Source organism: Ips typographus, unplaced genomic scaffold, assembly GCF_016097725.1.
Source record: "Ips typographus isolate SLU unplaced genomic scaffold, UJ_Ityp_2.0 IpsContig137, whole genome shotgun sequence".
NCBI classification, from domain to species: domain Eukaryota; kingdom Metazoa; phylum Arthropoda; class Insecta; order Coleoptera; family Curculionidae; genus Ips; species Ips typographus.
Genome location: NW_028098543.1, coordinates 22,087 through 32,955, shown reverse-complemented (window position 1 = coordinate 32,955; position 10,869 = coordinate 22,087). Strand labels below are relative to the sequence as shown.

Here is a 10,869-nt window from a genome sequence, read left to right as displayed (position 1 = left end):
CCGCCAGAAATACGACAGGCTAATGACGCAGCAGCACATGACATGGTGCAAAAAAAAGATGAAGAATATCGGTTTCAAAAGAGAACTCTTAGCATATTTTTGAGAACAAACGAGACAAAACAATGGATAGATGGAAATCTAGTACTGTGACAAAAGTTTATGCGGATAGCTAAATGGAGAATAAAACCAAAACATTCTACTATGCTGTTCCCAACGTTCCATGTCTTCTGTAGCTGCTGCAAGTAGTTCACAAACCTCAGTCATTCAATAGAAAATTAATTTATTGATCAAAGACAACTGTTGGAAACGTCAGGACTGGTACTGAAAGTATACTAAATATTTCGATAAACGCTTACAATAATTCAAATGTAACCATTAATTCAATAAGTAGTTTATTGTATTTTAGTTTCCCGTGTCAAGTTCCGCACAGTTACTTAGTTCGCCATGCGTAGATTGACATTTAAAGAAATGGCAATTTTTCTAATACTTCACCATTTAGTCGGATATTGAATAAAAATCATTCAGCCAGATAATGTTGATAGAACAATGCTGCATATGGTATAACAGCAAATCAAAAGAGCAAATAAAACTACACCACCCGCGCCTCCATCTTTAGTTTATTATCAAAATATAAGAAGTCCGAGGTTCACCAGAACTGACTTTTTTTGCTTCACGCTTCACTGGAGGAATATCTGAAACAAGGAAAATAATATAAAACATATTACACAATGTTATATGTAGCATAAAATCAGTATAAAAATTCATTCCATATTGAACGGTAGTCTAACACACCAGGGGGGATATTTCTGACCATATGCAACTTTAGAAACGTATGAAAATTATACGCAAAGTTGAGAAGTATTTACCATACATATCTGTACGCATATATTCGTATACGTAAATTAACTTATGATGACCGGATTTTACCGACCCTTAAAAAATTGATTTTATGCAAAACACGTATACCAGGTGTCCAAGAGCACCCTGGACATAGGAGATTAACATGGGAAAACGGTTTTGATTTTTTTGCGCCTGTACAGTTGATTTGATCGAAAAATCGTATTAATGAAAGTTGTAGTACCTATCACGAACTAGTTTTCTGTATTTTTTTCAGAACTCTAATTTGAGCCCTTTTGTCGTAAAACACGAACAAAAATGCGAAAATTTAAACTTTTTACCTGCACTGTATAAGCGTTTGTCGAGCAACCGTACCAGCAACAATGACCTGTTTACCCCTTGCCCGACAACCGCCTATACAGTGCAGGCCAAAAGTTTAAATTTTCTCATTTTTGTTCGTGTTTTACGACGAAAGGGCTCAAGTTAGAGATCCGAAAAAAATACAGCAAACTAGTCCGTGATAGGTACTACAACTTTTATTAATACGATTTTTCAATCAAATCAACCGTACAGGCGCAAAAAAATCAAAACCGTTTTCCCATGTTAATCTCCTATGTCCAGGGTGCTCTTGGACACCTGGTATATCAGCGCGCTGGGTTAAAACAGCGTACTGAAATTATTGTATTTTTGGAAAGTCCTACTGATTATTGTCACGAATAGAAATTCTTATTATTTAAAAAATATAAATTCATAAAATTTAAGCAGGTATTTGAAGATGGCAATATAATAAAAGGCACGAGGTAAGGTTACAGTCAGAATGCTAGTAGAGCATCTTACCTATTTTTAGCGGCTAACAAATAATATGTCACGACTAGCGTGACTTGTCGAATTGAATTCAACCTTACTACCTGGGATCTCGTTTCAGCGTGAAATAAAACACACAGTCAACCCTTCCATTTAATTCTATTAAATAAGTTCTTTAACTTGAACAACATAAGTTACTAACTAATAAAATAACTAACTGGAATAAACCCCTCTATAAGGTAATTCCTTTTTATAACCTTCAAAACACTGATTGCACCAATCAGAAACTCCCAAACCTGGTCTCATTTAGCCCACAACTCGTGAGGACCTTTCGACCCAACACACTTAGAAATATTTCTCATATTTCACAACCCAGCATCAGTAGTAGATCAAATATGGATTTTTCTAGAAATTAATTAAATTCATATTTTATATAAAAAAAAACATAAATGTTTTACTTTTGAATGTCACTTACAACAATTTAAAATGTTTATAATAAAAAACGGAGTTAAATCGCAATTAAAATTAGGTATATGATATACTTCATAAAAGTTAAAGTGTTTCGGAAAAGCTAACAGAAAAAAATATAGATGAGTATTTCGTTTTAAAAAGTCGAAATTCTTTAATTAAACATACACAGGGTGTTTCAGGTTTTAATATGCAAACTTAAACCACGTATTCTATGTCTAAAAATAACTGTAGCATACAGTGTTGAAAATTTCATTTTTATTCAACTTGTTTTCAAGCAAATTGCATTATATTTTCAGAAAAAAACATCTCAACTTTGTATACTCCTCTTTAGATTGGTAGAGAATTTGGGGTCATTTTTTAGATAAATTTGTAATTTTCTTGAAAACGGTGACAAACACGGAAATAATTTAAGAAACAAAAAAGTTTCCTAATTGAACAAGAAATTTGAATAAAATCATTGTGGACGAAAAAAAAGACCAAAAATTCAAAAAAAAAATAACACCCTGTACACTTGCAAAAAGTTGGCTTATTCAATGATGCTGTACGATAAGATACCTTTAGTCCATATTGCCAATTTTTCTCAGCTAGTCGATGATAGATTTATATTTTCCTTCCGACGTTTCGTTTTTGCGCGGTTTTTCATGAACTTTTTTCTTATGAGAACCATATTCGATTTTTAGACCACCAACTAGTGCATGTTATTTCTGATTTCAGTGATGTATAATAACTTATGATTTGCTTCATAAATGACAAAATAGTTCAAGAAAAACTAATTTAACTGAGTTGACTTTGATACGTTTTATGAAGATTATTTGACAGTACTTGTCACACGCAATCGGCCTGCATATACTTCAAAATGAAGAAAAACGAGGCAATATCATTTTAAAGCTTTATCACAAATTTGATACCAAGCTAATATTATGAGAGCAAGCCAAATGTAAATTCTATTAAATAAGTAATATAAAATTTATCCTTGAAGGGAGAAAAAACTTAATCAAAACCCAGTGTTGGTTTCAAAGGTGGCATGTTGCTTGATTTTTTATTATTGAAGGGGGAAAAACTTAATCGAAACCCGAGTTAGTTGAATAATGTTAAAACGGCATGTCTATTGAAATTGGAGACCAAGTATGGATGGTGGACATTCAGAGAAAAACAAATTTAAAAAATCCTGGTGGTGGCGTGGTCGGGCAGGGCATCATGTTCAGGGTGCAGCAGAAGAAAATTTGTTTTTCTGTGAATGTCCACTGCGGTTCTTGTTATGCGACGTCTTTTACGTGGTCTACTTGGTCTCCAACTTCCATAGACATGCCGTTTTAACATAATTCAACTAACTCGGGTTTTCATTAGGTTTTTTTCTCCCTTCAAGAATAAAAAACCAAGCAACCTGCCATCTTTGAAACCAACACTGGATTTTTTGATCAAGGCTTAACCCAAGGCTAAGGCTTAACACCAACCACCTTATGTCAAGCCTTATGTACACCTGGGTTCAGCTGTCCCCCCTTGTAGTCTTGTAGAATGACAGCCAGCAGACTGTGACTCTAGTTAAGCCTCTGAAGATGGATGTCCAAATACACCCGAAACATGTCAGGCAGATAACAACTTAATAAATATTGTCACAAGTAGATTTTCGTTGATTACTTAGTCAGCAAAAAATCAACCATTGACCGAAACAAGTCGTTGACCACTCGAATTGAAAAGTAAGCAATCCAACCTTTTAGAACGGAAGCTAGCTAAGGTGTTGCAATCGCCAGTCAGCAATAAGTCATCATCTGTACGGACAATGATCCAAGTGCTTAGACAAGCAATTAAGAAATTGAACTAAGGGATGGTAATACCTTACAATAAATAACAGAGAAATGTTGGAAAAGGGGTGTCTGAAATTATCCGCGAAACTAAACGGTTTGGTCGCGAAAGTTAAGGGAACTCTACCCTGACACGTACCCTCGGTCCAAATGGTTTGTGCATTTATCATCATGTAAGTACAAACTTGTAATTTATAAATAAGCCAACTTGTGTCTGACAATGTGTATAAAATCAGTCTCCAACTTGACTTGTTTATCTCTATGAATAAACGTTGTTATTAAAAAGAAGTAGTAGTCCATATTCTTTCAGTGGAGTTGTACAAGTACAAAAGGAGGGCAATGACACGCAGTCGTCTTCAAACGGTAACGCCTGCTCTACTAGATTCGGACATATAAATGGCCATCTTCAAGAGCTACAAGAATAACTTACTCTACTTGTGTAACAGGTGTTTAAGAAACAAGAAAACCTACTTCAACTCGACAAGGTAGGCCATTTATATGTCCGAAACTATTAGAGCAGGCCTTACCCTTTAAAGGTCGAAATAAAGTATTGTGGAGACGACTGCATGTCATTCCCTTGCTTTTGTTGTTGTTTTGTTATCCAATCTTTGAGTTTAACTTGACTACGATCCCAGCCTACACGTCCCCGCGTTACGACTAAAAATTAGATCGTGACAATATTTTGTGGAGATCGACTTAGTTTTGTTTTTACTTTATTTTAGTGTTAAAAAGAGCAATGAACCTAATTATTGAATCATATTAAAGTAAATTATCTACTCATTATGAGAATATATAAATGTTGTTTTAAAAAAATAAACAAACAAGTACCTAAAAACACACTCAGAAAAAAATATACACCCAATGGTAAAAAAAACAAAAATAAAACTTTCAGTTTTTCGGTTTTTGTCTGATTTCTCCAAATGTAATAAAATGTTGTTGATTTTTTTACTAAATTATTTAGCAATAAAATGCGCAACTTTGCTTTCATTTAATTAAAGCTCTACCAACTGCAGGTTCTTAGATAGCAATGCTAGTGCATCAAATTTGTAACACCCTGTATGTAAACAATTTGAACAATTCATCTTTTAATGTCATTCCTTCCCATCTTTTGGAAAGTTACCACGGATCCGAGTATACAGGGTTTGATGGAAGTGTCAAGGTCAAGGTCAAAAAATGTGTCAGGACAAAAAATTAAAAATTTGCTCCAACGCTCTCATCAACATTTTTTTTGTGTTTCAAAATAACCTTAATCGAGTCTTGTGGTCAATATTTCTGGACGTTTTCTCTAGTTTGGTGATTAAGGGCGGTTTACAAATTTTATTAAAAAATTTAAAATGGGGTTATTTTTACTTCTCTTGTTTTTAATTTAAACATTTCCTTAAATCTTTTGTGGAAAAAGAAAGGGATTAACAAGGCTACACTTAAAACTAGGTACCCAATTTAAGTAAAAAGCTTAATCTGCATTATACAGGGTGACCCAAAAAAACTTTGAAAACAAAATCATATTTTTATCATACATTTTTGCATGGTTAGTGATTTTAATAGAAAATAATAATATTGGAGACCAGGGTCATGATTACACAGTCAACACAAAGACGAGCATTGTGCACACACACACACACACACACACACACACACACACAGTGAACACTTGTTTTTATATTCAAACATAATTAGAATGAAAATGAAAACTGTAAAAATATTGTAATATCGGTAAATAAAATTTATAAAGTACTGTAAAACGATGAACGTTAACTTTAGACCGCCTCACTCCATATTGAACAATTCTGTCGTTTTAACGCAAAATCGAGGGCTTTTAAAAAAACATTCTTTACCGACATTATAATAGTTTTACAGTTTTAATTTTAATTATGTTGTGAATGTAAAAGCAAGGGTTGACTGTGGGTTTTGTAATGTGTACAATGCTTGTCTTTGTGTTGACGGTGTGATCCTGACCACCTCTTTTTAAGGTCTGATGATGGCTTAAGAGCCAAAACCGTTAGCCGGACTTAAATTGTCTCTATCCTTTCCTGATTAAAAAACATGGGTCACTTTGCGGATTAGAACAACTTTATCTTAATATTTGTTTAATGATCCGAATCATGTATCTAGACGTTTATAAAATTTATTGGTAAATTTCAAATATGTTATTTAGCTAAGCTATTTAATAAACTTAGTGCAGATCGACTCTGTGATTTTACTTTCACTTACACTCACTACTCCACTGTGGGAATATGAACTACTTCTTTTCAATTAAATTGGGTAGTTTTAAGTGTAATTTGGTTTATCCCGTATTTCTTCAACAAAAAATCTAAAAAAATTATTGAATTTGAGTAAAGAGACGAAAAAATCAAACCATTTTTGAAATTTACCAATACATTTTATAAACGGCCCTTAATTGCCACTGTTCGAATCGTCTAAATATATGAATTGGATCTTTAAATAGGATTGGATCTTCTTAATCCAATATATTATTTTCCATTAAAATCACTGAAAATGCAAGATTTATGATAAAAGTTTTTTTTGGCCACCGTGTACAGAGTGTCTCTAAAAGGTCTGTACAAAATCCTATGACATATTCCTGACATCAAAATAAGCCGATTTAAAGCAACTTACCATAGTCCGAAATTACTTAATTTTCGAGATACAGCGTGGTAAAGTTAAAAAATAAAACTCAATTTTTTTAAATTTAATATACGTCTTGTAACGTATTACTGTCAAATCTAGTAGCCAGAGGTTTTTTGAGATGCGAAACCCGAATTTAGACACTTACAATTTGAACAAATTTCAGGTGACAGTATTTCGGTACAGTATCGAACACTTAAAACCGAAATATCTCGACAACAGTTTACATTAGCGGTTCATAGCAGAAGTACCTTTTTTGCTTTAAAATGTTTGAAACATCATTTCCTTAAAAAATAAATAAGAAAATTACACAGAGAAAAAAGTTACGGTCACTTAAAATCATCAGAAGTACACTGTAAAGCGCCCTCTACCGGCCGCAGTAAAAATGTGTCCAAATTCGGGTTTCGCATCTCAAAAAACCCCAAGATTTGAAAAGTAATATGTTACAAAATGTACATTATATTTTAAAAAATCAATTTTTATTTTTAATTTTACCACCCTGTACCTCGAAAACGGACCAATTTCGGACAAAGGTAAGTTGCTTCAAATCGGCTTATTTTGATGTTAGGAATATGTGATAGGATTTTGTACAGACCTTTTAGATACACCCTGTATAACAAAGATTAAGCTTTTTACTTAAATTGGGGAGTTTTAAGCGTAGCTTTACTAATCCTTTTCTTTTCCCACAAAAAATTTAAAGAAATGGTTAAATTAAAAAAAAGCATAAAAATAACCCCATTTTTGAAATTTTGCAATAAAATTTGTAAACGGCCCTTAATCACCAAACTGGCAAAAACGTCTACAGATATTAACAACAAGACTCGAATAAGATTATTTTGACAAACAAACACATTTTTTGTGAGAAATGGCGTACCAAATTTTTCATTTTTACTACACTTCAGTCAAACCCTGTATACTCGGATTCATGACAACTTTTAAAAAGATTATTTAGGTCAACAGACACAGAAAGAAAATACCTTTTAGTTGTCAAAAGAATTATTAAAATTGAGTCAATCAATTTGAAGAAACAGCTGTTGAAAAAAGAGCTTAAATTTTGATGGCCTATTCTTTTTAACAAGCAGTCTAGTTTACTTTGGTATTAAGTTTTTTTGTAATATAAAGTAGAAAAAAAAAGAGCGGGTAAAAGTAAAACCAATCACTTTGTACAAAAAATAGTTATTTACTAGCAGTAAGGCAAGTAAATAAAGTGTAAATAAAGATTAAAGTAATCAATTGAACAATGTCAGATGCTGTCCACCTGAGATTATTTATGGAGAGGCAAAAGCTTGAATACCTATTCAAAATATCTAAAAATTCAGAAGTAGTTTTGTTTGGTTTTGAAAAGATTCCAACTCCACACAGATGTTTGCTTTATAATCATAGTATTCTTTATAAACAGTGCGTTTTTTTTTACGTGCAACGTAGGATTTCACATGTTAAATTTTTAAGCACATGTTAGACCATGTTATTTTGGAACTAGAAGTATAAAACTTGATGGGTGGCTGTTTCGTACGCTTAAGCTAAAGTAAGTTTACCAATTCGGCCTAAAAAGTGATAAAAAACTTTCAAAAAATCATCTTTTCTCAAACAGGTTTTATCTTTCCATACTTCCTTTATGTCGGTATAGCAAGTAAAATTTGGCATAGAAAGTAAAACAGGGTGATCAAAATGCAAATATTAACATTATATCAAGAAAGTTAAGAACAAAAGAAGTATTTTATGAATGAATTGTTCAAAGTGACCTCAGTTTGAAGCCAAACAGTATCCCAATCAATAATAAAATACCCTTTTGCGCGTTAAAAAAACGCACTGTACATTTTTTCTTTGTTTATTGGGTCTTCTGTCTCAACACACAAAAAAGGTTTGTTGGAAAAATGGAGTTTTGCACTATTTTTAACTAAGTTGAAAATAACATTAACTTAGTCATCCCAACACAAGACCACTGACTTAGGCTCGGTCTTGATACTTAAAAACCCTGACGTTTTTGTGGAAAATCTACCACCCTCTTCAGATAATCTAAAAAAGAACACAGAAAACAACAACTTAATAAATATTAAACCTGATAATGTTCAGTTTGGAACTCCAAGAAGAGTTTTTGTCAATGAAAATTGACATAAATTTTGACTTTTATTGTTCCAATAGGAAAGGTTATCTATTGTTGTAGTGAAAGGTGGGTTTTATAATGAAAACAAAATTACAAGAAATTTAAGTTTTGTTTGATATGTCCAAGTGTTATCTCCTTCCCTAGAATATTTGAACAAGTTTGGTCAATATTAATTTAATTTAATTTTATTAGTGTGATATTCCATTTTTCAAACAAACATTTTTTTTGTAGTGAGACAGAAAACCCAATAAGCAAAGAAAAAATGAGTAACTCGTCTCAACAAACATATAGAACATGTCTCTCTCTTTATATACATGTTGTCTCATACAAATACACACTACAAGCTACATACCTCCTTATTACTGTTACTTTAAACATGCCATTAAATAACACTACCTAATACAAATTGACTCAAGCTTTAGCAGTGCAATTTACTAAAGTGTATAATAATGATTAACGTGAGAAACATAAAACAATAATGAAAACTGCATTGTTTTCATTTTAATTTGAGTTTTAGTAAAAATAGTTAACTAACCTTAAAACTTGTTCTTTTATCTACTGTTGTAATGTAGTGCATTCAATTTCTCTCTTTATCTCGATTGATATGTGGCAGTCTTCTTAGTGGATAATTTGGGCCTGAATCTGGTTAGTTCATAAAAAATAAACTGAACCATATAGAAAATTAGTGAAGTATTCAGGATATACCGCATACAATTCTGTAAAAAAGGCTTAATTTGTTACTTGAACTATACTTAAAAAATGCTAGACTTGAAAAATTTTTAGAACTGAAGCATCAAGGGGGTTTTACATAGGTTAGGTATGAAACTGCCACTGTAATCTTACCTGGGCCAGCAGCTGTTTGATCCATTATGTCCATCAAAAAATATATATTACTTGATTTTAGGATATAATCTTCACCAATTATTGGATTAATGTGATAAAATTAAATTATTTTAGCTGCATGTTAATCTTTTTGACAGAACTAAATAAACAAAAACCAAGTGACAAGTGACAAGACTAGTCGGCATTTGCCTTCTCAATAGATCCAAGATCTAGCGAATGTCAGCGACTTGTTTGCTTAAAGCGATACGCCGGGTGACGTCACAGTGGATGCTCGGGTGCACAATATGCACTTAATTAATACCCAAAGGATAACAGGCGTTGTCTGTTTTGTATTACTCTTTACATTAAAATTGTCTCAAATGCGGCTTGTTGTGTGTTACTAGAGGCGGCCCTGAAGTGTTATCTTTATCCTTTTTATGCCAATTAAGAATTTATTTATAAAATATAAAACTAACCATTAAAACATGCTGTCAGTAAGTTTATCACAATGTTACGGTTAAGTGAATTACGCCCTCAATACTAATGAGTGAAAAATAGAAAACAGCACTAAAGAAGATGTAACTTTATTTTTGTTTAAATAAATCTCAAAGAAAACTAAAGACGTGGTTAAAAACATGTTAACCCGAACAAGAAGTGAAAAGGCGGCAAATCATTACTTATGTCTAACAACTTAATCTTTACTAGACTTATGATGTTTGACATTTGTCATAAGTCACTTAACAGTAGACATTACTAACTTATACATATACACATAGGTGGTTTTATTGGTATTTTAACACCCTTCCTCAATAAAACAATTGTTACATATTATCAATATCAACTATCAAGTTCAAGTCAGTTCTAAATTTATCAAACAGAACACTAGTTAAACCTTTTGTTAAAACGTCTTGCAACTTGCTCAGTCGTTGGCAAGTATTTTACACTCACAGTTTTATTTGCTATTAAATCTTTAATGTAGTTAAACTTCACATCAATATGCTTAAGTCGTTTATGATCAAATTTGCTTGTTAATTTAATACAAGACTGATTGTCTTCAAAAATGTCAAAGATGTGTTTTTCAAAACCAAGGTCGAAGACAACCATACTCCTTCTTTTGATGCTTCTGCCAGGGCGACATATTCCGCTTCCGTTGATGAAAGACTTACAGTGGCTTGCTTTTTAGTACACCAACACACAACAGCTCCAAAAACTTTAAAACAGTATCCAGTTGTTGACTTCCGATCATGCAAATCACCAGCCCAATCGGCATCGGCATAACCAACTAACACCACTTTTTCATTCTTTGGACAAAAGAACTCCAAATTAATTGTACTTTTAAGATATCTAAGAATTCGTTTTAACTTGGTCCAAAGTTGTTTCTCGGTTTGCTTTGATGTCTACTAC

The 10,869-nt window shown here is 32.5% G+C and overlaps 1 long non-coding RNA gene across 1 annotated transcript; it reads right to left on the bottom strand.

Moving 5' to 3' along the window:
• Positions 1 to 1,783: 1,783 nt before the first annotated feature.
• Positions 1,784 to 9,276, bottom strand: LOC145739416 (uncharacterized). Its single transcript, XR_014181029.1, has 2 exons — positions 9,179 to 9,276; positions 1,784 to 2,046 (listed from the first exon to the last, which is right to left on the bottom strand). It is a non-coding gene; the product is annotated as an uncharacterized LOC145739416 (long non-coding RNA).
• Positions 9,277 to 10,869: the final 1,593 nt, after the last annotated feature.